Source organism: Lontra canadensis, unplaced genomic scaffold (assembly GCF_010015895.1).
Source record: "Lontra canadensis isolate GAN:19392208 unplaced genomic scaffold, GSC_riverotter_1.0 scaffold130, whole genome shotgun sequence".
Classification (NCBI taxonomy): Eukaryota; Metazoa; Chordata; class Mammalia; order Carnivora; family Mustelidae; genus Lontra; species Lontra canadensis.
Genome location: NW_022631124.1, coordinates 201,151 through 216,779, shown reverse-complemented (window position 1 = coordinate 216,779; position 15,629 = coordinate 201,151). Strand labels below are relative to the sequence as shown.

At 45.8% G+C, this 15,629-nt stretch overlaps 1 protein-coding gene across 1 annotated transcript in view; it reads left to right on the top strand.

The window, feature by feature from the left end:
• Positions 1–4,528: 4,528 nt before the first annotated feature.
• TGFBRAP1 (transforming growth factor beta receptor associated protein 1) overlaps positions 4,529–15,629 on the top strand; it is a 64,136-nt gene continuing 53,035 nt past the window's right edge. The window contains exon 1 of the mRNA XM_032842393.1: positions 4,529–4,580. The gene's annotated coding sequence lies outside the window, so the exon portion shown is untranslated. The remainder of the gene's footprint in view (positions 4,581–15,629) is intronic.

Below are 15,629 nucleotides of genomic sequence, written 5' to 3'. Positions count from 1 at the left end.
TTTAGTATTTATAAGAATTTTCTCTTTACTCAAAGATCATGAGGTTTTATTCTTTAACATTTTTATTTGGTGCCGATACTTGAGAAAAACAAACTGAGGGATACCGATAAACACTTCCATGCCTGGCATCATTGCCTCACTAGGTTATGAGTTCCTGTAGGACAGGGTCCACACATTTACTTTGAATCTCCCATCTGGTTAGTAGCACACAAGATGCTTGTATTTAGTAGGTACTCGGTAAATGTTCAATGAATGAGTCATGAATAAAATATGTACTGATGACTTTGGGTGTTGATTCTCTTTGTTGGTAGTGTAATATTTAAGATAGTTATGTTATGAATATTTTAGTATTCTCAAAAATATATTTGAGCATAAATAAAATTAAGAACTTCAGGGCGCCTGTGTGGCTCAGTGGGTTAGGGCCTCTGCCTTCGGCTCAGGTCAGGATCCCTCGGATGGAGCCCCACATTGGGCCCTCTGCTCGGTGGGGAGCCTGCTCCCTCCTCTCTTCTGCCTGCCTCTCTGCCTACTTGTGATCTCTGTCTGTCAAATAAATAAAATCTTTAAAAAATTTAAGGAACTTCAAAGTGAATATAACAGTTTGAAGAGTTCTTCACATTTTTGACCTGGGTTTTTAGGTGTTTAGAACAACAGTTCTGCTTCAAGTTTCAAATAACTACTTTCAGTGCCACAGTAATAATTAATGGTTATGGGGCATCTGGGTGGCTCAGTGGGTTGAAGCCTCTGCCTTCGGCTCGGGTCGTGATCCCGGGGTTCTGCGATCGAGTCCCGCGTCGGGCTCTCTGCTCGGCGGGGAGCCTGCTTCCTCCTCTCTCTGCCTGCTTCTCTGCCTACTTGTGATCTCTGTCTGTCAAATAAATAAATAAAATATTTAAAAAAATAATTAATGGTTATATTTTTATTACCATTTCTTATTCTTTTTACAATCAGATCATAATAAAGATGCATTTGTGGACTTCAACTACTCTTCCATAGGTAATCCTTTCATGAGCTTCTTGAAACATTGTTTTGTCTTTGGGTTCTGGGTACCCAGCAAAATGCTTCGAACACAGTGTGAGACCAGTAGCATACACTGAATGAATATGAGCAAACCTTTTCTGATTCTCAGGCACTTCCTAACTCAGCTCCCCTGTGACCAAACTTCTAGAGCACATTACTTTTTGCCTTAGGATCGTATTAGGTGGGTCTTTCTTTCACATGTTCCACTAAATCGGGGGTTTTCAAAATTGAGTGATTATTAGGGTCAGCTGGAGAGCTTGTGAAAAACTCTTTGCTGGGTCCCAGCCCACAATTCGGATTTAGGAAGTTTGGAGTAGGGACATGGGAATTTGCATTTGCAGGTTCTGAGATGATGTTGATATTGTTGATTATTGACCATACTTCATAAACCACCGCACAAAATTAAGTTGCTTGAGGGCGGGGGCTAGGTCTTCCTCATTTCAGGATCCCCAGCAGCCTCTGCCATAGTACCTGGGACATGGGAGTAGCTCAAGAAATAGTGGACTTGGGGGCACCTGGGTGGCTCAGTGCGTGAATCCTCTGCTTTCAGCTCAGGTCATGATCTCAGGATCCTGGGATCAAGCCCTGAATCGGCCTCTCTGCTCAGTGGGGAGCCTACTTCCCCCTCTCTCTTTGCCCCTCTGCCTACTTGTGATCTCTCTCTCTCTCTGTCAAATAAATAAATGAAAAATCTTAAAAGAAAAGAAATAGTGGACTTGAATAATAGTTCAAAGTTTATTTTACTGAATCTAGATTACAGGTATATGAATATATGTACATATATCCTTAAATGAGCTAATACATGTAAAAGCTCTTAAAATATGACATGTAGTGAACTAAGTTTGCTTAAAAAATAATAAATGTGACCTTTCTTTGCTTGACTTCATCGTCTAAAATGATATCCAAACGTTCAAGAGATATGCTCTTAATAAGACTGCTTATAAATGAGAGTAGCAGAATGTTAGCATTAAAAGCCTCTTTTGAAGATAGCCCGGTTTATTAACATTGAGCATCAGGGATTTTCAAAATTAGTTATGTGCTCCCCACATGCAGATAGACACAGCAAGAACATGACAGACACACTCGTTGCCCTCACGAGCTGATAGCCAGTGAGGAAATGAGGAACCCAGAGGAAATATGAGGAAGTGTAAGTAGAGGATATTAAGTTTGGGGAATGACTAGTAACTATGAAAGGATTCCCTTGTATCTTATAACTCCTGATCATCATTAATCTGTCAGAACTTGTCTTTTGCATATTCTATAAAATTTTGCTCTTAACATGTTTAGTATGGGCCCAAGGGATAGTTACTAAATATTAATAAATGAAGTTGAAAATTCTTTTGAAAAACATATGACTTTGATATTTCTTCTTCAGTGTAACCAATCAAAACAACACGAGGAATTTAGAATAAGCCCGATGCAGGTATTTGCACGTTTATGGAATAATTATTTATATCCAGGTGTCTGTCATATGTGAAACAGACTTCTTGGAAAGTTCCAGGAAGAACAGATGTTTCTAGGTGGAATCATGTGCACATGTGGAACTTGCCATTTTAAGAATCCTATGGGAAATCTTTTCACAAAGGAAATAATTATTTCTGAATTATCTTTTTCCCCCCTATTTTTTGTTAATACACACTTTGACTTCTCGATTATTTAAAGCAGAACACAAATGCTCCATCAACTAACCAATCAATAGAATTTAACTTAATAAAAAAAATTTGCTGTGGTGTTGAATTCCGGATTCTTCTTCCTGCTCTATTCTTACCACCATGGAAACTGGGACAAGTCTTTGGGACTTTACCCCAGTCAACTCACTTATAAAACGGAGACATTACTAGTGCCCACTTCATAAGGATATGGCAAGGCTTAAATGAAATCATTGCTGTACGACCAGCATCTGGCATTCAAGAGATGGTTACCTCTGCAACCAGTTTTGCACAGCTCTCCGTATGATGTAGAGTAGGGCACTAACATGGAAAAGCACAAATCCTAGGCTCAGCTGGGTCAGTGATTAGGTGATGGTCCCTCACATGTTCTCCCAGAGCCTGGGCAGAATGAGGCGACTGGGCTGAATTTGCTCTGATGCCTTTCTGCTCCCTGGCTCCACTGGCTGCAGGCCTCCTTGGATTTGAGTCCATTCACTACCTCTTGCCCTTGAAGTGCAACTGCTGGTCATAGCTCTACCCTTCAGGGAAACCTGTTCCCCATACCAATGCTAATCTGGTTTCACTGGGCAGAACTGAAACACTCGTTGGGGGCGGGGCATGTGTGTGGCCATTAATTTACAAGGGAGGTGGGGGTAAAGGACAGGCCACCAAAGATTGCTTCTTGGTGTTTCTTTATTTCCTTCATTTAACTTTATTGGGGGAAGGGGCCATTGTTTCTTCTCCCCTTGAAACAGAAGACTGCAGAGTAGAATCCAGTATTTGCCTCCAGATTCAGGATAACAACTGTTTTACAATCCCTTGGGGGCAGTGGCAGAAAAAAACTGGGGCCACAGCTCACAGATGGGTTCTAAAGTCAAGGAAAACCATTTAGAAAATTTGCCGTTTATATGCTAATAATTGAACGCTGACAACTCTGGAGGAAGCTTCCTAATTGTTCCATCTTAAAACTGGATTTTGACTATATATTGAAGAGAGAGGTTCGTGGATTTATAGTATCCCAGGATTCTTCATTGCAGCTGATGACGCAAAGGAATAGCTACTGATAGACTTTACTAAAGAGAGTGGGTAAAACAGACCCAGGACTCCCCTTTAAGATAAATGCGTCATGTAAATGTACAGCCCTCTCTAGGGATCCCGTTCGGCCCCAGGGGCTCTGGATTAGCCAGGGGCCTGGGTGTGGTGGGCAGCGCCTGTCCAAAGGGACACTTCAGCCCCACAGCGGGTACTACCAGCTAGCCAACTCCCCAAGCCCAACTCTGTCAGATGGCAGCGCGGTCAAGCCTTTCCAGGACTCACTGACTGATTGGTCCATTCATTCACTCGGCAGGTATTCCCGAGAGCCTACCCTCTGCCCAGCGCCGCGTTCGTGTTAGAAACTGAGCGGCGAGCAAATCAGGCGGGGCCAGTGTTTTCCCGAAGCTCTGCGTGCGGGTGGGGGAGGAGAAAATACCTTAACAACAGCAGTCCCCGCCGGCGTTTCTGGGGCACCCACCCTGTGCCAGGCGGTGTTCTAAGTGCTTTTACACGAATTAACTCATCTGACCCCGCGTACCGCCCCGAGGCGGGCGCGCTGTAGTGATCCCGGCAGGCGGGAGGAAACTGAGGCCGAGGGGCAGCCCACCAGGGCACAGCTCGCAGTTTAGAGCCGCCCCGAGCGCTGGGCGGCGGGGCGGCGGGGCGGCGGGGCCCGGCTGGACTGCGCTGGGACCGCGGCGCTCCCGCCCTCTGCCGGCGCCGGGCGGCCGCCCCACGTGACGGGAAGCAGCGGCGGCGGCGGCGGCTGGGCCGGGCCAGCCCAGGAGCGGCGGGCCGGGAGCCGGCGGCGGGCGGCGCGGGGCCCCAGGCCGCAGGGTCGGCGCGGGACCGCGGAGGCCGGCGGGCGCCGCGCGGGTGAGTGCCGAGGGCGGTGGCCCGGCTGGGACAGGCGCCGGGTGCTGGGGGCAGCGAGCGGAGGGGGTGGGGCGGGGGGCGGTGAGGAGGGGGTGCCTAGGGGGGTGGGGGCGGGGCGCGAGCCGGCAGGTGTGTGTGAGCGGGGAGGGGGACAGGTGTGTAGGCCTGGGGGGGGCGGGGGCTTGTTGGGGTGAGCCAGTGTGCACGTGCGTGTGGGCTGGGGCAGGTGTGCCGGGGCTTGGGGTCCGCAGGTGTGGATGATGTGGGGGGTGTGTGTCTTTAGGCGGGTTAAAATCCAAGAAGACCCAGTCCCGGGTTTGGGGTAGGCTTTCGGTTTTCTGGCGGGGAGGAGCCGAGGACTCCACCCCTGCGCCCCTAGCCCCGCCACCCCGTGTAAGGAATGGTTTTGTCGCTTTAATTGATGTTTCCTGGAGCTCTTGGGATTTCAGAGTTCAAATTCCGGGTCACGTTCGGCCCTGAATTGTTGCCCCTGAACTGGCAGACTGGGCAGGGGTGTGCCGGGGAGAAGGGAAGAGACCTCAAGGGCTGGAAGCTGCCAGCCCTATGGGATTTTTTCCTTTCCATTGCCTTCTGGAGGTGCAGATGGAAGTTGGGTTCTCCGCTTGCCTCTTGTGGGTTATATGGGTACGACTTTAAAGACAGGAGCTGTGGTCTTCATTTGTCTGCCCCTATCATTGCTTCTTCCCAGGGGATGTTGGGTGATCCTCGGAAAGTACCCCACCCCCCAGCCTGGTTTTCCTGGGGATTCTATCTGGTTCTGGAAATTGGGGTTCACACAGCTTCTTAATGCTAATGGACTGTATCGGGCGGGCACTGGGGTCAAAACCTGTCGGAGCAGGGTTTTATCCTTGATGAAGTGCATGTGGTTAGCCTCCTGTCCATGCGGAGTGAGAGCAGTCGGCTGCTGGTGTGATTTTAGTGACAGGTGAAGGAATTGACAGGTGTGTGAGGAGGGTCCTAGGGCAGTGTGAACGGCGACCTGAGTCAGAACTGAGGTCGTGGGTGGGCCTGCCTGTGCCCACTGCTCCCTCCTGATGGGGACTTGCATCTCTCTGTTGGTCAGCAGGAAGCTCCCAGAGCTATGGTCAGTTAGATAGGAACTTCTGGCTGGCTACTTCCCTTGCTTTTTCCTTCCATTTCTGCTAGCCGGGCAGATTCAGCAGTCATTGAAGTGGCCTCTTTGATGTGTGGCACCGGAAAGAGTACTGACCAGAATCCCTTGGAACTGTCTGCTATGAGCCTTTCTCGGGCTCCAGTTCCTCTACAAAACGGGGACAGTGCTGCTCCACGGTGGTGATGAGCATGGAGCTTTGGGTTCATACCCAGTCCCTGCTGCTTCCTAACTGTGAGCCTTGGGCAATTGACGGAAAGTTCTGCATCTCGATTTCCTCAATCAAAACAGTAGTCATGGGGTGCCTGTGTGGCTCAGTGGGTTAAAGCCTCTGCCTTCGGCTCAGGTCATGATCCCAGGGTCCTGCCTCTCTGCCTACTTGTGATCTCTGTCAAATAAATAAATCTTTAAAAAACAAAACAAAACAGTAGTCATATTGGAAAGATGCATGTGCTCTTATAAGAAACTGCATTTGGCACAGGGCCTGGCACTTAGTAGGTGCTCGATAAATTATTAATACATGTAAATGAAGCTATAAAGCTGTATCCCAGCTCTGAAAATCAGTAGTTTTATGCTCTGAGAAGTTGTTGGTTTTTTTTTTAAGGTATTATTTATTTATTTGTCAGAGTGCGAGCGAGTGAGCATAGGCAGGGGGAGCAGAAGGCAGAGGGAGAAGCAGACTCCCCACTGAGCAAGGAGCCCGATGAGGAACTCATCCTGGGATCCTGGGATCATGACCTGAGCTGAAGGCACACCCTTAACTGGCTGAGCCACCTGGGGGCCCCTGCTCTGAGAAATTGTTAACCCGATGAATACTTTAATCTGGAGTTAGACTTGTAGTGGGTTCTGAATTCCAATTTGCTGTACACATTCACAGTATACATTTTTACAAAGATTTCAGGTGAAAGGTGTGGCAGTGCCCCTCACTTTCAGGTCCTCTGCCTTTCCTCCTGCACTCATGGCTGGGAACAGCGGCCCTTGGTACAAGGGCCTGTGGAGAGCTTATCCACCACCAAGGGGCTGGGGAGATGGGGTGGGGGAGGCTTCCTCTAGCCTCACCCAACCCTCCAACGACAGCAGTTTGTAAGAGGGCCTCTTCCTCCAGTGGACCAGTTTTAAAAGCCCAGAGCTCCCTATTTTAAAAATGCTTTTTCTAGGCCCGAATTGCAGCTAGCATTTCTGTTTAGGGAGGAGGAAAGAAAAAGTAGTTGTTACGGTTTCTTCCTTCACACCAATATTAAAAATGTGCGATCCTTTAAGAAAGTGTGAGGACATTTTTCTTACTGCGTTAACCCTCTTCATCTTGGTCTGAATCCGGTCCTCATTAGAAATACATTAAAGGAATCCTTTGTGGTGGCCAGATGTTTGGATACTGCTGGAATAATTTGGCTGGGACTCTACAACTCATCTCCTCTGTGGCCAACCTGACCCGTTTGGCTTTATTAAAAAAACACGTAACTCCTAAATGAACACAGAAGTAACAACTTAGTTCCGGGCCACCCCAAACGAGCTTGAGTGTTTGATGCAACAACAGAGCAGGAGCACTCATGGAGCACGTTTTGCAATCTTGCAGATGATTTGAGAGCAAGATCTTTTCTCTGTTCTCGAGAGTCAAGTAACTGCTTTTGAGTAAATGAAAGACTCAAAAAAATACTGAACGTGAAAGAGGACAATGGCCTAGCTTCCAGCAGGCACTCCGCAATTCTTTCTGGCTCTTTGAAGGTCCAGTATTGAGGAGATGCACCAAAAGAGATGCCCTTGAGACCTAGTCCCCCCCTGCTCTTCTTCTGTCCCCTCCTTCCCTTCCCAAATCCCTTGAGTTGTAACTGCTGACAGTATATATAGGAAGTATATGAAATACACATACATAGACATACCGTGTATATGCATATGGTGTGTGTGTGTGTTTGTATACGTACATAGGGTATACATACTTGAGGATGCCTGCATATCATACGTATGCATATGGAGTGTGTGTTTATATGTATAATATGCATAAATAGTGTATTTGTGTGTGTCCATTTACATATGTGTATTTACATGTACTTGCCAAGGAAAATGATACCAGCTATGAATAATTACATAAACGTATGAGCCATGCTGCTATCAGGATGACAAAGGGGATGTTAGACATGAGCTCTGTTTTCTTCTTCTTCTTTTAGATGCGCTTTCGGCTCACTGGAGCAGACTCGTTTTGTGATAGCTAGTCTGAACACTATTTCTCTCACGTGAGGGCAAAGATAACATGAAGCACTTCTCCAGTTGGGTCCTTATCAAAAGAGGGAAATGTTGTCCGTGGGACAAGTCAATACTTTTGCTGTTGATTCCTGGCAAATTTAAGATTGAGTCACGAAGGAGATGGCTGTGAGAAAGCGAAGAACATGGGACGGGAGCCAGCCTGGGGTACCGTTCCATAAGAATTTAAGTCACACAAGCATATATCCTGTTTTGATAAAATTACTAGGTCAGTGGGGCAAAGTGGGAGCATATATATCATTTCTGTGTCTGAAATTTGGTATGGTGGTGCTGACACTGCACCCCATTTGGTAAGAGACATTTATTTGTGACTAAAGTTGCTGAGGGGGCCGTGGTGCCGGGGGTAAGCTGTTTGGCAGCAAGAGGGTAAGCTGAAGGATGATAAGAGGGTTCCTCTTCTGGACTCAGCATGGGAAAGCGAGGGCCCTGCTGGGAACAAGCGTCCCTGAGTGGAGCTATGACAGGACATCATCTGAAGGCCTTGTACCATGGTGGCCTCATGCTTAGAATTGTCACTTCCTTCAGGAGGACTGAATTCTCAAAGAGGATCTGAGATCAACTTGCCCCCTTCAGTCCTTAGAGTGGAAAGAATAGGGCCATGAAATCAGAAATAGGAACTGGGGTTGAAGCCGGTTTCCTCCCGTTGTAGCTGTGTAACCTTGAACAAGCCACTGAAAAATGTCTTCACATCCATAATAGTATCCACCTCTCAGAGAACTGTGGGAGTGGAAGAAAATAATTTACATCACATGTGTGGTATCCAAACCCAGGTCTTTATGGGCTCTCGGGGTGGACGTAAGGGCATCTGCCGGGGCTGTCTTTGGTTGGTGACCCTCCTCAGTCCACACTTGGAGCAGTCTTTACCCCCAGGCAGGCTGTGTATGCAGTGCTTAAGGGGGTGGGTGCTTGAGTCAAGCTACCTGGGTGGGAATCCAGCTCTCCATGGTCATTTTGCTTTTCTAATCTGTTTCCTTCTCTGCAAAATGGAATAATGATAGTACTCACCTATAGGTTCCTTGTGAGCCTGGAGATACCACTTAACAGAGAATCTGGCACACAATGAGTCTTCTAGAAGTCTTTGCTCCCCTATGGTACTGTTATTAACTACCCTTCCTCCAGAGGAGCTAGAGAGGAGTATAGGGGAAGTCTATAGTCCAGTCCAAATTTCTCTTTTACAAGGAAGCAACAGGTGCAGAGGCTTGAAGTGACTTGGCCAAGTTCATGAGCAGGTGTCCGAGCTGTGGAGCGCAGGATCCCCAGACTGATGTTGAGAATGCCTGCTTTGGACCATTCCTGCTTGACCACAATTCTCTGGGTTAACTCTGGGGCCCGAATCCTTACCTTGGAAGCCTTCATCTCTGTTCTTTTCCAGCTCTGCTGACCCAAAACCCTACTGTTCTCCCTCAGAGCCCTTTGCCTGCCTGCTTCTCCTGAAGCTCATAGTGTATCAGATTTTGGACCCAGTGGAATCAGCTCACATTTGCCCCAGTTCAGTCTGAAGTTGTCGGTGGGAAGAAGCACCTCAAATGAGCAGAAGTCTCAAACCTTCCTCTTTGAAATGAATTCTCAGGAGGTAAAAACAAAACAAAACCAACAAACTCAATTTGTAGGTATTACTGATACACGTCATTTTAAGCTAGGACACCGAACTTGAGAAAAAATCACCTCCAAAAGTAACTCAATAAAGCAGCAAGTAGAATTGCCTCAGCATAGCCTGAGGCTCTAGGGAGGTTCTGCTGGATGGCTAGTCACTTCGTGCTCTCCTCTGTCCTTGTGGGTTAGTGACACCCAGATCATTCTGAGCATCTCTTCTCCAGTTAACAAAGGAGATTCTCGGAGCTCCTTTTTCTCTGTCCAATTACTTAAAGGCAAGATAATAAATCGATAAACTGTGATTACAGTTATCTTTTTAACTTTCTATTTTGAAGTGGCTGTGGGCTTACAGAAGAGTCCAGGAAGAGTACAGAGCTCACGTGTATGTCCTTCCCCAGCTTCCCCTTTTGTGAGGAAGTGTGGTACAGTGATCAAAACTAGTATGTTAACATCAGTGTTATTAACCAAACTTATATACACTAATCGTTTTCAGCGGGTTTTTCCACTGACTTCTGCTTTCTGTTCCCTAATCCTGCTTCTGATCCAGTTTCCCCACATTACATGTGGTTGTCATGTGTCCTTGGCCTCTGACCTATGACACTTGCTCAGTCCTCGCTCTTCGTGACCTTAGTGACTTGTGAGGAGAGTCAGGGATTTTGTAGTCTGTCCCTCAGCTGGGGTTCAGCTGGTGTTTTCTCGTGATTAGGTTGCAGTGATCAATTTTAGTCTAAAATACCCCAGCAGCAACATGCCTCAGTTCCATTTTATTTATTTATTTATTTATTTATTTATTTATTTTAAAAGATTTTATTTATATATTAGAGAGAGAGCGCACAAGTAGGCAGAAAGGCAGGCAGAGGGAGGGGTGCAGGAAGCAGGCTCCGCACTGAGCAGAGAGCCTGACATGGGGCTCGATCCCAGGAACCTGAGATCATGACCTGAGCCGAAGGCAGAAGCTTAACCCAGTGAGCCACCCAGGGGCTCCCTCAGTTACATTTTAATTTTAGGTTGGGATGCAGTCCATGTCCGTGCCTTCCACCCCTGAAACAGCAGAGGCAACTGTGCTGAAACTTTGCCGGGTCCCTAGCACTCTGCCTGAGCCCCAGTATTTGATTCCTCTGGCCATGCCCCTGCTGAGCTGGAACAGAACTTTCTTCTTTTTCCCCATCATGTCTCTTCTTGCTTCCATGTGCCCAGTCCCCTAAGTACACTGGTATATTCCCTTGAGAATTCAGGGGAGATCTGTCAGAGGACCCAGTTGCAGTTTAAGAAGCAAAAATGTCAAGCTTTCTTATCATTGGAAAAATTGTGACTACTGAGTCTTTAAATCCTACCAAGTCTCATCTGACTTTTGAGTGGTTACTAAGATAAATTCTCTATTTTTTCCTTTGGATTTTTAAAAAAAGATTTTATGTATTTATTTGATACAAAGAGAGAGGGAGGGAGAGAGAGAGTTATTTCTGCAGACTGAAGGCCATTGTGAGCGTCCATGTGAAGTAGGGATGTTTAGCACTTAGTTTTTTTGTTTTTTTTGTTTGTTTGTTTTGCAACAAACAAATGTTCTGCCTTTATTTTTTTTTTATTAACATATAATGTATTATTTGCCCCAGGGGTACAGGTCTGTGAATCATCAGAATCATCACAACACTCACCATAGCACATACCTTCCCCCATGTCCATCACTTAGCCTCCCTATCCCTACTCCCCTACCTGCCAGCAGCCCTCAGTTTGTTTCCTGAGATTAAGAGTCTCTTATGGTTTGTCTCCTTCCTGATCTCATCTTGTTTCATTTTTCCCTCCCCCCCCACCTCTCAAATTCCTCATATTAGAGAGATCATATGGTAATTGTCTTTCTCTGATTGACTTATTTCGCTCAGCATAATACTCTCTTGTTCTATCCACATCCTTGCAAGTGCAAGATTTTGGGGGTTTTTTGATGGCTGCATAGTATTCCAGTATGTGTGTGTGTGCGTGTGTGTGTGTGTGTGTGTGTGTGTGTATACACACCACCTCTTCTTTATCCATTCATCTGTTGATGGACATCTACGCTCTTTCCATAGTTTGGCTGTTGTGGACATTGCTGCTATAAACATTCGGGTGCATGTGCCCCTTCGGATCGCTACACTTGTATCTTTAGGGTAAATACCCAGTAGTAGCACTTTGTTTTTAGTAGGGACTTTGATTACCATTTTATTTTGCTAATTTAGCACAAAGCAAGCATCTGAAGGTAGTTTGCAGTGGAAGAATTTTTGCTAGCAACATTTTCCTCTTCCCACCCAAGAGTGAGTTTTGAGTCTGTGACTTGGCTGTTCATTCAGTCAAGAACATAGCATAGGAAATAGAGGTTTCCAGATCAAAGGAAAATGAGTGTCCAGTCCCACCTACCTGCCCTGCTTGATGCCCACAATGAGCGTGTGGTGGGAGGGAGGAGGACGGGCAGGTCAGAGCCCAGGACCCCCAGGTACAAAGATGGTGGCTGGACACCGGGCAGTAGGTCACAAGCCACTGCCCACACTGTTTCTGCTTTCTGTAGTAAGCTGACCTGAGCTGGGCTGATACCAACTAGCCAAGCCCATCTCCCGACGTTTCTGGCTGGCCCAGTGCCAGCGTGGGTCAGCCTCCATGGCTAAGATCACAGAAAATGGGCCCCGTCACTGGTTTCTAACTTTTCCCATCCAAAATGTCTCTCAGGACCAGCCTGAACCTGCATGGCGGTCAGCAGAATGTAGTTCTGTGTTGCGGGGCCCTCCTTTCTGGATCCTTCTTCCCCACAGTGATGTGCTATCAGCTCTGCCCTCTGCGTTTCTGCTGCCCCACCTGATCACAGGGGACCATGTAATAACCCGTTGACATGGAGCCAGAAACAGCTGATGGAGCCCAGGAGGCTCTGTGTTCCCTCCCAACCCTTTCCAAGAGCACGAGGGCGGATGACGGCTTTGCTTAACTCCCTTCTAAGTTTGGTTTTTAGAGTTGGTTTTTTCAGTTTTCATGAAGATTTTCCCTGTAATGGATATTGGTATCTGTTTATGGATTCATAGTAAGTATATTTACCCAGAGTAAGTGAGAAACTTCTTAAGAAACATTTTTTTTTTTTTTATAAAAGGCAAGTCCTTTATTAAAATGGCAAAATGCAAACTTTTTAAAAGTCCTTGTTTTGTATAGAAATACTGCAGGTCGCAGGAACATTCAGGAAAGCAGGCACATTTCTACCTAATGCCTGATTTCCTGTGATCAGCCAGTGTGGGGTTATGGGTAAAATCTGCAGTACCCCCATGCCCACCTCCAACCCCAGCTTTGACCCTCACACATTACCTCTTTCCATATGTACAAGTGACTACAGTTGGCAGATGGGAGTAAGGCAGTGTTTTTCACTTTAGGGATTGCTATGCTGTTAAATTCAAACAAACCATTGTGGTTAATGGTACCTCTTTCCTGACTAATGGTTTCAGACCCTTGAAAAGGTGCTCAGAGAGTGGTTTTGGCTTAGGATCCCTCTTCACAACTGGTCAGTTTGTAGAGTCCCTTGGATACTCGCAGACTTAGATCTTGGTACTTTCTAACTCAAGCAACTAGCAGACATAAGAATTTGGAATTGAATGTAGCCGGGTAATCAGGAAACAGGGTCTACCAGGGACTGATGTGAGGAAGTCAATAGCTATAATTCATCTTTATACTAGGAGCAGAAAGGTTGCCTGAGGTTGGGTTTTTGAGGGCTGCCTATCTTATGCTGAGTTTGGAGTTTATCTGTGAGGCAGCAGCATACTTTCCGAAACATTTTAAGGACGGTGACAACATGATGCTGTTTTAGGCATGAGGTCCATGTTCCTGCCCGTCCTCCTGTATGGCTTTGAACCTGGCCTGACTTTGGCCCAGACACTGGGATGACTGTTTGATCTCTGTTCACTTATGATGGATTGTCAAGAAACTCAAAAGAAATTAATGTAAATTGAGAAAAATAGCAAATCTGACTTTTGACAGTGTCCTTTTTAAAATGTAGATGAAGAATGAATCTTTAGCTTGTTACAGGAAGGCACCTGCTATAATAGGGCTGTCCTACCCATTGGCGAGTTTTTGAGTTTTAACCCTCTGACGTGATCTCTGGTGCACATAGAGCTGACAGGGCTCTGAAGTGGTGGTTTCATTTTATTTTTTTTTTTTTTAAGATTTATTTATTTATTTATTTATTTGGCAGAGAGAGAGAGAGAGAGAGCGCACAAGCAGGGGGAGCTGCAGAGGGAGGGAGAAGCAGACTGCCCACTGAGCAGGGAGCCTGATGGGGGGCTGGGTCCCAGGACCCCAGGATCATGACCCAAGCTGAAGGCAGACACTGAACCTACTGAGACACCCAGGCACCCTGAGTTTGTTTCATTTTAAAGTGTTGCTGTAATTCTCCAGTGGGAGACTTTTTGCAGACACATGGGACGCCTTATCCATCATGAGGTTGCTTTCATATTCTATGCACATTCTATGACAGCAGCTAGCAGAGTGTCATTCTTTTAGTTCAAGAATAATAATGAGTGGTAAAGATCTCATCTTAATCAATGTCACTTTACCATAGCGTTCTTATAGCAGAATGTATTTATTTCTGTCTCAGATCAGGGGTCCATGTGTGTGTTTTTTACCTATATAAACACACACATGAACACACACAGATGTGTTTTTTTTCTTTAATCTTATAATGTTGCACTATAAGCCTGTTTCTACATCGAGATAATCTCTTTCAAACATTGTCTTAGTCCATGTTTATTCTTTCTGTGTGACTTTTTTTTTTTTAACATTTTATTTATTTATTTGACAGAGAGAGAGATCACAAGTAGGCAGAGGCAGGCAGAGAGAAAGGATGAAGCAGGCTCCCTGCCGAGCAGAGAGCCTGATGCGGGGCTCGATCCCAGGACTCTGGGATCATGACCTGAGCCGAAGGCGGAGGCTTTAACCCACTGAGCCACCCAGGCGCCCCTCTGTGTGACTTTTTAAAATGAGTCCTGACCTTGGTGGGATTTAGTACAGAGAAAATGAAGAGGGAGAAAGGTACTTTGTAATTCCAATCTTGAACTGGTTGAAAACGAAGAGTGGAGTTACAGTTGACCCTTGAAAAACATGGGTTTGAACTGTATCGGTCCACCTATACTTGGATTTTTTTAATATAAATATAGTACTGAAGTTTTTTGCTATAAATGCAGTACTATAAATTTTTTCTATATATATAGTACTCTTCCTTATGATTTTCTTAATATTTTCTCTAGCCTACTTCATTGTAAGGATACAGTATATAATACATTAAACATACAAATGTGTGTTAATCCACTGCTTACGTTATCAGTAAGGCTTCTGTTTAACAGTAGGCAACTAGAAAGTTAAGCTTTCGGGGAAATCAAAAGCTACACATGGATTTTGAATTGTGCTAGGGGTTGCTCAAGGGTCAGCTGTGCTTATGTGAAAGGTGAATTGAAGCTGGGGAGAGGCCCGGGGGGTGGGGGGGGAAGAAGCTGGCCTCCTGGGAGCTGGGACCCAGGAGGATGTGTTTACCTTCTTGGGCATCCCATCATGTGTTAGTATTTTCCTCTGTCTTTAAGAATCTAGGGGGATTTCTGGGAATCACTGATAGGCAGACCTATATTGGACTTTGTAAATATGGGTACAATGTAAAGTAAACACTGGATTTAGATGAACTGAGAAATTAGAAGTAAACCATTTATTATTATTTTTTTTAAAGATATTTTATTTTTTTATTTGGCAGAGAGATCACAAGCAGGCAGAGAGGCAGGCAGAGAGAGAGAGGGGAAAGCAGCCTCCCCGCTGAGCAGAGAGCCTGATGTGGGGCTTGATCCCAGGACTCTGAGATCATGACCCAAGCCGAAAGCAGAGGCTTTAACCCTGAGCCACCCAGGCGCCCCAGAAGTAAACCATTTATGTCTATGATAAATGTTTTCATTAAGTGAAATTTTATTTTTTTAAACTATTTTTTAAAAGATTTTATTTATTTATTTGACAGAGAGAGAGAGAGAGAGAGATCACAATTAGGCAAAGAGGTAGGCAGAGAGAGAGGAAGGGAAGCAGGCTCCCTGCTG